This window comes from Haliotis rubra, unplaced genomic scaffold (assembly GCF_003918875.1).
Source record: "Haliotis rubra isolate DU_JTF1 unplaced genomic scaffold, ASM391887v1 Scf563, whole genome shotgun sequence".
Lineage (NCBI taxonomy): Eukaryota > Metazoa > Mollusca > Gastropoda > Lepetellida > Haliotidae > Haliotis > Haliotis rubra.
Genome location: NW_025767261.1, coordinates 56,167 through 73,257, shown reverse-complemented (window position 1 = coordinate 73,257; position 17,091 = coordinate 56,167). Strand labels below are relative to the sequence as shown.

Here is a 17,091-nt window from a genome sequence, read left to right as displayed (position 1 = left end):
GCTGTAACTAAACATACTAAGCTCGTGCTCAAGACCGACCAACCCGTGGCCTATAGGGTGTTTTAGCTTAGCAATGGTTTGTGAAGTGCTCATCGTGTGCAACTGAATCTTCATCTCCCTGTGTTTCGCCTGTATCGGTTATTATATCATGAGAGTTCAAAATCACTTGATATATTATAAGATGGAGTGTGATGAACTACTCGAGCAACTGTTGGAGGGTGATAAGCGGCCTGATGATGACAAGCAAGAGAAACTAGTATCGTTGGCGGTCTGTGGCAAAGGCCAAACAATACTTTGGGGACTATAACCCTGATAAAATCCAGAAACTGTCAGCCGATGAGGTCGATAAGCTGTACGCGAGATACTGGTCCCAGCTCGGGGCCGAGATGACGAAGACTATAGGTTCAACAATGACGCAGATCTACACCGGTTTGGCATCGTATGTCCTCCCCATTCCCCGCAACGCCGGCTTTACCTGTGGGAGGACCTCGAGAAGGACCCATTTATCAAACACGCCGTGGAGCGTCAGATGCTGCTGCTATACCACAAATATGGTATGTTTTAGCCCCGGTGACGGCGGCGATCATCACGAGCGAACCTTGCCAATTTAAGGAGGGGAAAATAATAATAATAGTATACAAGATGGACACTAAGCGTTGGATAGCTATTGATGGGATCAACATATACGCGTACGGGCATGAGAAAATTGAACCAAGAACATAGGTGTATATATCGGGGCAATATGTCAAGGAACCAGAGAAAGTTTGAGGCTATTTACTACAGCCTACGTGGGTACTGGAAAGGAGCTAGCGCCGTACATAAGCTGGCTAAAATGGCACGAGTCCCCCAAACAAGGCCAAAGCGTGGCTTGAAAACAAGCCCTGTGGCAGATCTATTTACCCGCACCACGCTACGTGCCTAGAAGGAAGTTCGGTATTAACATACCAAATAGCATTCACCAGGTCGACCTCCGTGGACGTGGCCCAGTCGCCAAGGAAGCCGAACCCTTGACCGTGACGACTCGGCCCAGTAGCTAAACGGAGAACGCCGATACAAGCTTGTCCGTGACGTGTCCCACAGGCTGCAGGTTGACCCGGGCGGAGTTCATGGGTGTCATATCACACCTGCTAGACAAACATGATACCAAGGTCAGGCGTGTGGCATGGCTGGAGCCCATCGCATCAAAGCCTCTACCAGACAATAGGACTTTGGCTGAGCGCTTATTCGGGATCACATGCAAGGGATGGCCAACCTCGATCGACTGAATGGGTAGCGCGGCAACCTCAGGTGGTGTTGGCCATCAACGATAAACCACTGGCTCAGTCAAAACCAGCCGACGCTTATCAACATAAATCAATAGCGGCTGAGTGGACATCAAAAGAGACAGATACCAGATAGGGTCCTCGTGAGGTACCTATACCACCCGAGATGAAAGGCCACTCGGAGAGCCACCGATCCGATTTGGTCAGTTAAAACTTACAACATAGATAAAGTGGATTGAAGCCGACGAGCCGAACTTGTACCGTCACTTGAGAGATGAGCCAGGGGAGAGGGTTCGTTAGAGAGGGAATCCATCCTGTCAACACAGCATAGAGCTATCCCGTGATCAGGAAGTGGCACGTGGGGGTCGGAAGTTAACTGGGGGTAAAAAGTAGTAGACAAAGGCGGGTGGGATCTACGAGGGTCTGACAAAAGCTTTATTTGTGAAATAAAGCTTTACAGAAGGCTTTGTTGGACTTGATCTCGGACTGTCATTATATCTACTACTTGGGTATCATGTATCTTGATCAGCTAGGAGAACCAACATTTCCGTTTCATGATAATACAAATGGAAATACAGAATACGAACAAGTTTAGTTCTAACAAGAAAACACCTGCGTTACCTTCGAAACTAGATCTGGAAATGTTGTTTTAGAGTTTAGAATGTAGGGGATCACACCCAACATAGATAAGCTGTGACCAGTTGAAGGAGTTCCTCTTGCCCTCATCCAGGATTTGTAATCTAATTGATATTCCTGTCAGTCATGGCTATGGATTATATAAAGTCGGGTATTCACGTCCTGCCAAAATTATGAAGAGACTACATCATGAGTTTGTGTATGTAAACTCGACTGGGTTGAACACTGGTATGAGAAACAAGCATCAAAGTTAGGACTAAACAACGGTACTATGGAAATATTAAGATACATTAAGATATATGGTAGCGTTACCTTGCCACGAATGTCGTCGTTGACACACTTACTGTACCTTGTGTCGTCAACTACACACCCGTCACCGCTATCAGCGGGGTCGACTGAACCGTCTGTTGTCGTCAAACCAGACAAACCACTTCGTTCTATTATTTACGTTCGTGCATGCATTAATAGTTTTTATCTGAAGGAGCAAGATCAGCTATAGCCGAAAGGATCTGTTAGAGACGGCGTTTTAAAATACCATTATGAAAGATAACCGTGAAATGTAAATATGTTTGAGAGTTACATAGAACATACATAACATAACAGTAGCTGAAGATAGTCAATTATTTGTGTTTTATATCGAACGCCTTTACGTTCATGTCGGATCATGCTTGTGTACAGTTTGGTAAAGGAGAACTGATTTGTATGGATAGTCAACTTCTTTATTGCAATGAGTGCGACGTTTTTTCGGTATGGTACCTAAGTATATACAACACCTGAACAAGGTCGATGTGCTGTATTGTGATATTTGATAAGGTTGATGTGCATTACAGCAGAGGAGGTTGATGTACAGAGTGATTGATTGTGATTAGAGTTGAGTTTATACAATTGATGAGTTGACGTACAATAGTTGTGATTACAAGCACAAAGGAGGGAGCATGGAAGCCAGATGGACAACGGAGGTAGGGAAGGATTACTTAGTGAAGGTGTTTGATTAGGTGGTGATAGGCTGACGAGATGAAATAACCTTGATCTCGATTCATGGTGGGCTGTGGCGTTGGATGTTTATGGCTTCTAGGAAGTTCCTAATTTTGTAGTCTTTTAGGAAACTCCTAGAAGCCGTACAACCATTTACATACCAAATAGCGTCTACCAGGCCCACCTCCTATTCCTACCCTACGACAAGAGGTACAAGCATGCCCCTAACCGTATGGACGTGGCCAGTCGCTACAAGGAAGCCGAACCCTTAACCGTGAAAGACTCGGCCCAGGTAGCCCGCGGATTCGAACGCATATACAAGCACAGTCCGTTGTCGTGGCCCACAGAGCTGCAAGTTGACCCCGGGCGGGAGTTCATGGGTGTCGTGTCACACCTGCTAGACAAACACGATACCAAGGTCAGGCGTGGCACGGCCGGAGATTCATCGCAGCAAAGCCATAGTTGAGAGATTCAATAGGACTTTGGCTGAGCGCTTATTCGGGCCATCAGTATGCGAAAGAGATGGCCAACCCGGGAAACGATCGACTGAATGGGTAGCGCGGCTACCTCAGGTGGTGTTGGCCATCAACCACGAAACCACTCGGCTCACTGGCAAGAAACCAGCCGACGCTATCAAACTAAAATCAATAGTGGCTGAGTCGGCTGCACCAACATTGATAAGCTGTGACCAGTTGAAGGGAGTTCCTCTTGCCTCACCCTTCCCGAAACTCTCTGTTCTTACACCCCACGTGATTGTGAAATATGCTCCGGGCTTATTGTACATTGAACAGCCACACACCCATGTTGTCGACACGTTCCTATTGTGTCCGCTCCATCTAACCAGCCTACCCAAGCTGCACACGGCTGATTTGTCGGGTAGGCTATATAACTCAGATATGCGTCACTGGGTTTCTATACCATTTTGATACAGTCCGATCTGAAAGGATTTGTAATCTAATTGGATTCCTGTCAGTCATGGTTATGGATTATATAAAGTCGGGTATTCACGTCCTGCCAAAATTATGAAGAGACTACATCATGAGTTTGTGTATGTGAACTCGACTGGGTTGAACACTGGTGTGAGAAACAAGCATCAAAGTTAGGACTAAACAACGGTACTATGGAAATATTAAGATACATTAAGATATATGATAGCGTTACCTTGCCACGAATGTCGTCGTTGACACACTTACTGTACCTTGTGTCGTCAACTACACACCCGTCACCGCTATCAGCGGGGTCGACTGAACCGTCTGTTGTCGTCAAACCAGACAAACCACTTCGTTCTATTATTTACGTTCGTGCATGCATTAATAGTTTTTTTATCTGAAGGAGCAAGATCAGCTATAGCCGAAAGGATCTGTTAGAGACGGCGTTTTAAAAATACCATTATGAAAGATAACCGTGAATATTAATATGTTTGAGAGTTACATAGAACATACATAACATAACAGTAGCTGAAGATAGTCAATTATTTGTGCTTTATATCGAACGCCTTTACGTTCATGTCGGATCATGCTTGTGTACAGTTTGGTAAAGGAAAACTGATTTGTATGGATAGTCAACTTCTTTATTGCAATGAGTGCGACGTTTCGGTGTAGGTACTAACACCGTTATGAAGCAAGTGATACAACAACTGAAGCAAGGAGAATATATACATAGCTGTATAGTGAGTATATACAATTAATAAGGTTGATGTGCATTGGATATTTGATAAGTGATTACAGTATAGGAGGTTGATGTACAGAGTGATTGATTGTGATTAGAGTTGAGTTTATACAATTGATGAGTTGACGTACAATAGTTGTGATTACAAGCACAAAGGAGGGAGCATGGAAGCCAGATAGACAACGGAGGAAGGGAAGGATTACTGGTGGTGGTGTTTGATAAGGTGGTGATAGGCTGAGAGATGAAATAACTCTTGATCTCGATTCATGGTGGGGTTGTGGCGTTGGATGTTTATGGCTTCTAGGAGTTTCCTAATTTTGTAGTCTTTGCTAGGAAAAATCCTAAAAGCCGTCATTGCAACTATCCATACAAATCAGTTTTCCTTCATCTTCACAACTTCTAAAATGCCTCTCAAAGAAATTACAGTCTGGTAGTCAGTTAATGGGAACGGTATCGATTAGTTTCGTCTGTTTATCAGTGAGAACATATGATGCAAATCAATCATTAACTATCGATCTGCGTGTCGTTCCATAACGATACATACATGAAGTAAATGGTATTCTTTACTTTCAAACCAAATTCCATACAACACCAGTTCGCTTTGTTGTATGGATATCTACTCTTGATTCCAAACACCCGTGTGGTAACTATGGATACCGGGTAGAAAGTATGCGTCTGTGATACCTCTGTTGTCTAGCTGGGCAGAACGATTTAGGGTTGTAGTAAGCGATGTGTCATTGCGATGTTTCTCTGCTCACCGGGGGCCTAACTCTGCGTGTGGTGTAATCTTGTTGTATCAAGGCTTTTGTCACGCTCTGAATAGCATAACACGATGTCTTGACTGAATATGCTGGTCTGGTGTTGTGGGTGTAGAGAGTGTGACGACCACAGGCAACTGAGCGTGTCATGATGATTCTCACTTTTCTATAACAATATACATGTATTGTACATCCAGTGACCCGGTAAAGTGTACAGATTACAAGATATAGGTATATTTAGTCTAAACATGAAGTAGGTGTTCGTTCATGTGTGTCTTACACAAGTACAATGTTATGTCTCTGCTCATCGCACGAGTTTGTTGAATGTGGGCGTTATGTTAATATTCCTCGTAATCATAGAATTTGCAACCTCTGTAACGTTAATGCTGTAGAAGACGAATACCATTTTCGTTTTATCTGTGCCGCCAATGAAAACATTAGAAAGAAATATTTAACATCCTACTATTATACCCATCCAAATGAAATAAAAATGACTCCTCTAATAACAAATGAAAATACTTTTGAATTATAGAAACTTTAAATGTAAATCTATTTTGCATTTATATATAAAAAATCTGCTTGAGATTTGTAATCTGTAAATATTTGACATATGTTCTGGTGCTGCTCAGTTATAAATATTGTGTATAGAAATGTACTATAGGCATGTGGCCTTGTAAGTACCGAATAAAGATTGATTGAATGTTATGTCACAGTGTGAATTATTGTGTTTAATATCTACGTATCCCACATGTTAACAATTATACCCGTCCACCCACCCTCCATCCATACACGCAATGTATCCCCATTCCTGATTCCCCATCCATCTTCCCACCTCTCATCCACCATCCACCATCTACCCGTCATGTATCCCCCTTGTCCCCATCCATCTTCCCACCTCTCATCCACCTGTCCTCCATATACACGTCATGTATCCCCCTGGTCCCCCATCCATCTTCCCACCTCTCATCCACCCGTCCTCCATCTACACGTCATGTATCCCCTCCTGATCCCCCATCCCCTGATCCCCCATCCATCTTCCCACCTCTCATCCCACCTGTCCACCATCTACACGTCATGTATCCCCCTCCTGATCCCCCATCCATCTTCCCACCTCTCATCCACCCGTCCTCCATCTACACGTCATGTATCCCTCCTCATGTCCATCCCATCCATCTCCCCACCTCTCATCCATCCACCCGTCCACCATCCATACACGTCATGTATCCCCATCCCCTGATCCCCCATCCATCTTCCCACCTCTCATCCACCCGTCCACCATCTACACGTCATGTATCCCCCTTGTCCCCCATCCATCTTCCCACCTCTCATCCACCCGTCCACCATCTACACGTCATGTATCCCTCTCCCCTGATCCCCATCCATCTTCCCACCTCTCATCCACCCGTCCTCCATCTACACGTCATGTATCCCCCTCCCCGATCCCCCATCCATCTTCCCACCTCTCATCCACCCGTCCACCATCTACACGTCATGTATCCCCCTCCCCGATCCCCATCCATCTTCCCACCTCTCATCCACCCGTCCACCATCTACACGTCATGTATCCCCCCTCCCCGATCCCCCATGCACCTTCGACCCCAACAGCAGGTTTTCGAAATTTATTTATTTATTAAAATTGCAAATTGCTATTAATGGCAAGATATAGCGCGTGACTCTATTCCTACATCAACACACAAATGCGTATACAGAAACAAGATGCCACTTCAAACAATTTAAATAGAATCTTTATAAAAGACCGTCTACACTCCTCCATAATGCACGAGTATTTTCTTAACGATCGTCTCTATTGAAAACATACACTCTCAATACGCCAGAAACATATCTAAACATTTACTCACCGGAGTCTGACAAATAACCTCCTCTCTACACCGAGTTACGAATACACAGAACAGGTTTGTATATGAAGTTCAGTATTATCTTCATTCATCGCGTGTGTTAACTCCTCGAAACTCATGAGACGTGAACCGCTATTGCCCAACCCATATGACGCGATCATATCAGGTCGGGCCGTTCACGAAGTTTGTTTATTAATATGAGCAGATATACGCGTACCTTTAGACAGAACAGGTATTTAACATAACCACTATAGAGTACATGTACTTTATTCCAGTGACGATCAGATGCAGGACCTGTCTTCAGCAACCCATGCTTTTCCTCAGAGAGGCGATGATGGGTTGAGCATGTGGTTGATGCATGTCATCGTATCCCGATCGCGTAGATCGATATCTGTGTTCCCTGTAATGGGTGTGGTCCAGATTTGATAGATTACAAACCGCTTTCACACAGCTGACCTAACGCCGAGTGTGTGTTTAACCACACACAAACATCGACAAAAGTGTAGTTGACATGTATGATAATATACGCTTTAGTCGATTAAACGCATGAAAGAGACCGTAATGCCGACCGTCTCCGTGACTCGCAAAGAGTAATCTATCTCAAATTTCAGTCGACACAGATTTAATATCGCGTAAAAGTTAAAATATTACTTTGTTCAAATAGTGAATAAAAATATGTGATGACGCCTCAAACACTCAAAGAAGATGTCAATAACAAGCAAGTGCCAGTAGGTCAGGAGATATGAAAACTTAACGTGAAGGTCATACACAAGGACAAGTCACTCTCTTTGTTGAAGATATAGTGCAAAACAATTCCCAGTACTGGCTATCCTCAGAGACACCCTCTGGTGTAAAGGGAAAACTAGATGTGAAAATTGTATGAATGGATCAATAAAAATCAAGCGATGTGACACGTTCAGTCCTGTGTTCATGTATTGGTGTTTATCATAATATACTGTCTGAAACAATTAGGGAAATTCGAAAAACCCAGATCAACCCAGAAACAAGGTACAAGACGTTGAATTACAGACCCACCTCCAAATCTGTGATGTTACCTATTGTTAGTAATGTTGACGTCGGCATGAAGTTGGTTACAACACCTCCAGACATGTCCATGTTTATCCAGATCTCATCTGAAAACATTGCGCGAGACCATAGGCGATTCATGCAGTTCCTTTGCTCTGAACACCATTCATCTGGTTAGAATGTGTCAACATGCTATTCCACGCGCATTGCCTGAATATAGACGAGCTCTAGTAGTACTGCGACCACAGGAAACACCTGTTGTTTCTTAACACATGGTTCCTTATAACTGTCTAATCTGCTGTTAAGCTGGGGTGACGATCATTACATCAATTGGTCTGCAGAGTCCAATGTGTGCAAATCCCATCTGAGACACATTAAACAAACTGACCACCATTTGTACCAGTACGAAGCGTGTTTCTGGCGTTCACTCGGAATCTGACCACACATATAGTAGAAAGGTGACGCGTTACTCTCTAATGAACATCGTCTCATTAATGACACTCCAGCCACGTAAGTATACGTCTACCTGCATGTCAAAGTAGGCGTAATGCCTACGATCGGAGGCATTTTATGTTTCTGGTGAAAACTGGCTTTAGGTACCATCTCTGGTATCCAAATTATGTTTTGTTCTGACGGCCGATCCACACTCCCGTACTTTTTAAGAGGCATATACCTGACAACTGAGTTGGACCTTTGAATAACCTGTTTCATCTATTTCACTTTTGTTGTGACGAGAATGCAGTGAATATCGGGCTTGGTTTTACGCAGTATATGATCACTCTGCACCATTAAAATGCATACAGTCTATCCCAAGTTTCAAAAAGAAAACAGAATGCACGTGCCAGATGTGACAATGGCAACATGATCAAACATCAGTCAACATCTTGTTATACGTGTATCGGCTGATCGGAAAGAGGACAATGAGACCAAATACTACCAATCGAACTATGGCCATAGGACTTTTTGAAACCTCGGAGTCATATCTGCAGTTGCACGTGATGTTAACGTACAGAATACCATACAGTGCACACTTGTTGGTTGGATGAACATAACTGCTTCCATTCCATGATCGTCCGAGACGTGGTTGACCAAGAGCAACAATCCTTGGTCAGGATCGACGCATCAGGATGTTAACGCACGTCATCGACATGCTGAGAGAGAGGAAGGATTGGACAAAGAAAACCGGTATTTGGCCCTGTACCGAGAAGGTTGCGTTTACGTATCATCAACGTATGCAATGGAGAAACACCGTACAGGCATGGAGCCTTAGAAAATGGAGGCGAGTCCTCTTGAGTGATGAATTACGATTTCTTCACCCATGTCAACATGGAAGCCCGAAGTAGAACGTTTTCCATTGATCGACCTTTCATAGGTCGACAGAGGCCGTGGCGGAAGAGTGGTTGCTTTGGGAGCCTTAAGCTACACGGGTAGATCTGACTTGGTGGTTGTTCAGGGGACCCTGACAGCAACATCGATATATCGACAAACCTCCTCAGCGTCATCTTCGATTATCGACAGTCAGAAGTAGTTGTATGGACATGTAAACACTACATCTCACACAGGCTGGGTCACTGTTCCTTCATAATGCAAATGTCCATGTCGGATCATTGGTTTCCAGGTCATCCGTGGTTCTATATCGATAGAGGTGTACGTCAGCGTCAACATACGCCACACCGACATCTGTCTAACGCGGTGCAAGGGGAATGGAGGAGAATTCCACGTGTGTCAAGGAAGTGTAGAGCAGTGATAACAGCACACGGTGGTCGCCTGACCGGAAGGCCACTCCCAAGTATATCTGACCAGATCATCCTCAGTTTCAGCACAGTATCTGTCAAGCATTACGAAATATGTGCATTTGATTTTAAGCCATTTTTCAAAGTTTGTCTATGTTTCCTTGTTTGAAGACTGTGTATGAAAAAATATTTTTTAGATAAAAGAAAAACAGATATTAATTCATCATAGCTATCAGTGACACATCATTTTCGCAAACCAGGATGACGACATGGATGCACTGGATGGCAACATCAGGTGGCGGACATTACACAGAAACATGTGAGGATTGGTTTTTAAGTATCTGAAAAGGCAAGCTCAACAAAGGAATGCCCCCATTCCAAGCATTTCAAAATGAACTAAAGGACTATTATAACCTTACTAAGTATTCAGCGACATTTGAGTGTAATATTACCTTATTCTATAAATTTTAGTCAACTTGCCATTATCTATTCATGTGAATCTCCTTTGTTTTATGCCCGTACTAGAATGTTGAATTTTATGAAAATGCTGTAAAATGCATATGCTTTAAAAATAATATTTAATAATAATTAAAAAAACACGCCAGGTAATATTCGGTGTTTCAGAGTGAAGCAACGAGTCCGGATTGAGGAATCAAAATTTATGATTAAAATGTAAGAGTTACTAGATAATCTTTTTTCCAGACTTTATTGAAGAACGTTCTACGTGTCAAGTGAATTTACGTTTCTGCTTGTTCTGTCAACGCGTTGATACGGTCGACTGGGGAACTAGCTCGGAATTAAGGTGAAGTGTGCGTTGACGAAGACAAAGGCATAGTTGAGTTCAAACTTCTTTAGTTGTCTGTACAGTACATCATAAACAAGTATACATGAATGAGGTAAGCGAAGTTCCGGCTCAACTCCAGGGCGTTTCCTACAAGCGGCATTATCCAGCTCGCGTACGTCCCTACACTGACAGTCGGAATACCGACTCCTTGACATCATAGATGTGAGCATATATATGCAGGTTTTGACAACAATGGACTGTCGGCGACTCAACAATGGACAGATGGAGAAACAATAGCACTTCCTTGACCAGTTGACGTGATGGCAGACACGGCCAAGGGGGATGACCAATTAAGGCAATAAATGTCATGTACAATAATTAATGACAATTGACAGTGACAGAGTGGTACAGGGTGGCCGACAAGACAATGTAAACTGCGGTCGTGATAAGGATTAAGAATTCAGATTAAATAATTACAATTAACCCTCACATTTCTTGGATAAATAGTGTTTTGGACTTTTTAATATTTGGACGATGGCTGAGATTCTTTCTTCACTATTCAGCTTCACCTTCAGAAAACAAACCAAAACCAAATGCAAATTGACGAATAAACACTGAAGTGAATTTCTGCTTTGTTTCCCTTGGACTGTTCAGTACTGGGTAAACTATTCAACCATTCAATAGAACGTTAAGACAACGTAAAATGCGTTAGCATCAAATACTTTACCTTGTGGCGACATAAAAATGGCGTATCACAACGTCAGGCCACAACGTTGTGACAACGTAAATGGGAGTCCACAGAATAGCTTTTTTAACAACGAAAGCATAACGTTGTGACAACGTTGTGGCAACGTGAAATTGTTAGCTGGGCACCTGGTTTGACCACTGTTCTTGTTCTGTGGCCATTATCATCGCTGATGTTATTGCTGTTGGAATTGCTGTGGTATTGTATACAGCCATTGTGATTCTGCACTACTGTGGTTCTTAGATTGCAGTTTGTATTGATTTGTGAACATAGTTCATTATATAATACAATTGTCAGTTGAATAACACCACTTTGTTGTTTGTGGATTTCAAACTATTATATGAGACACGACAAGTTAATTTAGCATAAGTTGTTCGGGACCTATTTTGCTGTTTGAAAACGGCACGGGGAGAAATGTTACAATATCAAACGACATTTTAGATTATATGTCATGACATACCCAGAATGTTAGCAGGGATCGAACCCCGTGTTAACGTCGTCTTCAGCCATAGCGGCCAACATTCCCTTTCTCATATAAAACTTTAAAACTTAAAACATTTGAAAACTTAAGTGCAATCCAGCGGTACGGGACGTTTACGGACTCTGAATTATGATGGGGGACTTCAACTGAACCTGACTTAGATCGGTCACATCTTCCTCATCTACATATACAGACACCAGGTCACGGAGCCAGAACACATTATGTCCATTAAAATGATATTTTCTATTCCAGAGTTGCTGATCCAAATCCTCGGTTTGAAACGGAGCATTGATCATAACATTGATCCAGTGCTGTGGACTTTCTTTGGTCGTTCTTATGGCGTGACTCACAGGGCTAAAGAAGCTATCAAATATATTTACCCTTTCAAACATCGTACTTGCATAACAGTTGGAAGTCGTAAACCTAAGTGTCTTCTTTGTGTATGAGTGAACCTGAGAAGGAGCAATAGAGTGAGTAAATAGCTTGTGAAGTTTGACCTGAAATATATCCACGGGAGACTATATCGCGCCTCTGTACGTGTCTTTGTTGCAGAACCTAAATAGGAAGACTGATTCAACAGGCTCGATGGATCTAAATGACCAGGTCGTTGTGTACATAGGTACGCAGCTAAACACTTTAGGGTATAACGTAGCACTCATGCGAGAAGGTGACACGGGTTATAAGAATGAATTATACTGCACGGAGTTTAGCTGGGTGTCTGAAAACATATATCTCACAAAACGTTTGTTGTGTTAAAGAGAACATCCATGAATGTAGGCTGTGAAGCATGACTTCCGTGGAAGTCGGAGAAAGTAATCGGATACTTCCACAAATTACCATTCCCAGACGTACAGGTTGCAACTGTACGGAGTTAATTAACGTAGGTAACTCGAGCACCCAGGAACCTTGGGGGATCCGGTGTTGTCGATGTATCCGTAGTTCAGGACAAATTCAACCAAAGCAGGCACTTTGTATGTAGGATTCACGTCGTGAGTTAGCCATCGTTTCATGTTTAGTCAGTTTGGGAAGGAGGGTTATTTCAGAAGAAAATAATATGTTCCTGTAAAAGGTTGAGGGAACTAACTGCAGGTTTCATCCCCAGAAGACACTGCTTAGTTGACATGCTGGATGTCCTGGAACGAGTATAGTGGATGTTTCCACAATGTGCAAAGGCAAGAGTTTTATTATTCCAAGAGTTAGTGGGTGAGTTTGGTTTTACGCCACTTTAAGCAATATTCCAGCAATATCACATTGTACCCATGTGGGTAAACGAACCTGGGTTTCGTCGTGACGAGCCAACACTTTAGCCACTACGCTACCCCACCGCCCCTTATTGGCACAAGCACAATGTGTGAAGCCCATTTTTTCTGGTGTCCCCCGCCGTGATGTTGCTGGAATATTGCTAAAAGCGGCGTAAAACCAAACTCAGTCAGTCAGTCAGTATTGGCACAAGAGCTTGATTGTGATCATCGCTTTAAGTACGTCCTCCATGGCTTATGATATGACTTGATCTGAAGGATTGAACATGGGCATCGTTTCTTGTCATGCGAACAATATACAGACGGGCGTTTAAGGACTTAAATGTCTGGTAGTGATTTGACGTGCTGGAATCTCCACACTAGATTCTTGTCAGGTTCCAATTTGTAATGTCAGATCGAACTCTTCCAGAGATGCCGACTCATCCTTATCCTCCCTCGCCGTGCCGTAAACACTGCGAAATTCAGGTTTATCCCCGATTCCCCATTGACAAGCAGATTACGCTAGTTCGACCTGGATCATTTGAAATGCTGAAGTGAGGTGAGGTGAGGTGAGGTGAAATTGGGTTTAACGTCGTGCTTGAGAATATTTCGCTCATATGACGACGTGCATGTGTGTGTATGTGTATGTGCGGCTGCTTGTACTAGCCCAGACTTAAGCTGGTTTTATAGTGCTAGCCCACTGAGATACCATGCCGCAGTGAAGCATGAATACTCCACTCAGACACATTATAATGACTCTGAGCCGACCAGTCCTTGTTGTACCCATTAATGCCGAACGCCAGGCAGGGACGGACGCTCTAACCACTACACCAAGGAGGCGGTCCTGAAATGCTGAAGTGACCACCTGTGATGCCTGAACTGTCAAGGATACTGGCTGAACAGGTCACGAATGTTTGTAACAGACACAGTAATTACAGGATAATGACCTGTCTCTGCGACAGCGCTCATAACACAATCATGTCTGTAACAAATGGAATGTTACCATGGCAACCAGGTCTCAGTTGCCCCGTCGTTGAATAATTTAACTAGTCTGCTATTGAAACCATTACGGGTAGGGGAGGTCTTCAGTATCCCTCGCTGATCTCCAGGTCGGCTCACCGGCAGGTATTTTGTAACCCACGCTTGTCTCCCATTGGGTCACCCGGGCAGGGTAGCCATCTCTTCTCAACCCGTGGGGTAACCTGACCAGGGCAGGTATTTTGTAACCCCTCGTTCCTCTCCTCATGGGGTCACCTGGACAGGTCTTGGGTAGGTCTCTGTCTGCCTGGCTTGCCATTTAAAGGCCGCCGAGATACAATGCAATCAATCACACACAAATGGACTGGTGAGTGTAAGGATTGTATGTCGGTGCCGCAGTGTACACAATCACCGTAGATGTTTAGTAAAACATTAGGACAAGGTTGTGTGCACACTGTGATAACATCGCATGATTCGTCAATAAAACAGAAGTATATCATGTACTCCAACAACGCTGTAAGTTCTCGCACCGTGTGGTCATGAATGATTTTTTAATCAGAATATTGATCCCGACACGCCTGCAGGAGAAGGTGGTACGTGATGTCGTTGTGGCAACAGGTGATGAAGCTGTCACTAACGCCCACGGCAACGGGTTTCACCAGAGAAATAAACATAGGCGTATCCCATGAAATCATAGAAGTCAGGAATGACGACAACACAGCGCCAACTATTTACCTATGTACACATTTACGCCAGAAACAACAAAACCCGTGAAGGTCCGGTCTTCAGCGACCCATACTTGTCGTAAAGGGCGACTAACGGGATCGGGTGTCAGGCTCGCTGACTTGGTTGAGACATGTTATCGTATTCCAATTACGTAGATTGATGTTCATGCTGTTGATTACTGGATTCTCTGGTCCAGACTCGATTATTTACAGACCGGCGCCATAGCACACGCCCTAGCACACGTCCGACTAACTCTCAGGAACTAGCGAATACCTGCAAAGCTGCTAATGCGGCGTAATGCAATAATCACTCACTCACCTCTCAGGGCAAGTGTCACAACAAACAAAACACGAACAAGTCTTGATGAAAGTATCTTCTACGTAGATGTTAGTATCTTCTACGTTGATGAAAGTATTGCTCACGTAGATGTCAGTATCTTCTACGTAGATGAAAGTATTTTTACGTAGATGTTAGCATCTTCTACGTAGATGAAAGTATTTCTTACGTAGATGTTGGTATCTTCTACGTAGATGAAAGTATTTTTGAAGCAGATGTTAGTATCGTCTATATTTTGCGTAGGTGTTAGTATGTTCTACGTAGATGAAAGTATATTTTACGTAGATGTTAGCATCTTCTACGTAGATGAAAGTATTTCTTTCGTAGAAATTAGTATCTTCTACGTAGATAAAAGTATTTCTTACGTAGATGTTAGTATCTTCTACAAAGATGAAATTATATTTTACGTAGATGTTAGCAACTTCTACATAGATAAAACTTTATTTTACGTAGATGTTAGAATCTTCTACGTAGATGAAATTATATATTACGTTGATGTTAGTATGTTCTACATGTAGATGTTAGTATCTTCTACACAGATGAAAGTATTTCTTACGTAGATGTTAGTTATTACGAAAATAAGACAACATAGAAACCTCTCAAACAATTGCAAAATGGCAATGCTGCAGAGTGTTGCATATCAAGCGGATTTAAAGGAAAACAATTACCGAGCCTAAAGATCCGTCTGTTGTCCCCACCCATGCGCCGATCATTGCCTTAAGGCGTGTCTTTGATGTTTGTATCAATCAGCGGCTGTATCTCAACAACAGCTGCAGGCCCTAAGGACCCAGAACCATAAAAAGTTGTGGGTCCTGCTCAGAATGTGTAGGTCCTATAACATAGCTACAATGTAATTCCCAGCAAACAAAACTGTGACAACTAACAAACTGAGTTAAAGAGTTTAAATTAACTCTAGTGACTGACATGGCTTCATTTCCAACAAAATCAAGATCCATGTCAAGATCCAAGTCTTCTGAAAGGTCTGAATCAGAATGTTCAGACAGGGATATGTCAGAGCACTCAGCAGACCCGTGAAGATCTGGGTTAGCAACTCATGCTTGTCGTAATAGGCGACTAACGGGATCGGGTGGTCAGACTCGCTGGCTTGGTTGACACATGTCATCGGGTCCCAATTGCAAACATCGATGCTTATACTGTTGATCACTGGATTGACTCGCCCAGACTCGATTATTTACAGACCGCCGCCATATAGCTGGAACATTGCTGAGTGCGGCGTAAAAATCACTCTCAGTCACTCACTCACTCAGCAGTCAGCGTCATCCAAGGCAGTTTGTGCACCTTGACGCCAACAGCCACTGCTGCAGCATCAGACATTTCGGTAGCTTCCACAGCATGGTGAACACTGGAGTCGAGGCGTCTTCTTTAGTCTGCTCAGATTTCTTTATCGGGGATTCGCAATCTAAAAGCCGCCCCATTCTGACAGTAGACAAACTGGAAACACGATGACAAAACACCGCACATCACCATATACAGTCTACCAGTTTTTTACAAGCTGGTGATCGAGAAAAAAAACTATAAATTGCTGAATGATATTTTTGGACAAATAATACGCTTTCAGTCGGCTTTGGATATAAGGACCGACGTTAATTTCGAACTCTGCTTCAACTGCCATAATGGAAAATTGAGAGGAACTAACCAACTGGATTTCGCACTCGTCAGACAACAAATACAGAAGGCACCTCTCATTAAAGTGTTGACCATTTGGGAATTGGAATGATAAGGTTTCAGCATGCAAAGTTGATTGTTTTGGGGTTCGTAACCATGGATTAGTCAACACCATGGAAAAAACAAAACTCATTCTGCCGTAAAAGGGCTAGCTAAAGTACTCATGGAAATAGAAATAAAATGGTTTGGGGCGTTTATTTGTT

General features: G+C 43.2%; 1 protein-coding gene across 22 annotated transcripts in view; it reads right to left on the bottom strand.

Moving 5' to 3' along the window:
- Positions 1-7,266, bottom strand: part of LOC124254078 (A disintegrin and metalloproteinase with thrombospondin motifs adt-1-like) — a 51,964-nt gene extending 44,698 nt beyond the window's left edge. For 19 of the 22 annotated variants that reach the window (XM_046687945.1, XM_046687924.1, XM_046687936.1 and 16 more), the window contains exon 1: positions 2,211-2,330. The gene's annotated coding sequence lies outside the window, so the exon portion shown is untranslated. Of the gene's footprint in view, positions 1-1,883; positions 1,986-2,210; positions 2,331-4,034; positions 4,135-7,158 lie in introns of those variants that run through there. The other 3 variants (XM_046687927.1, XM_046687926.1, XM_046687925.1) reach the window with 3 other exon arrangements.
- Between the last annotated feature and the right edge of the window lie 9,825 nt (positions 7,267-17,091).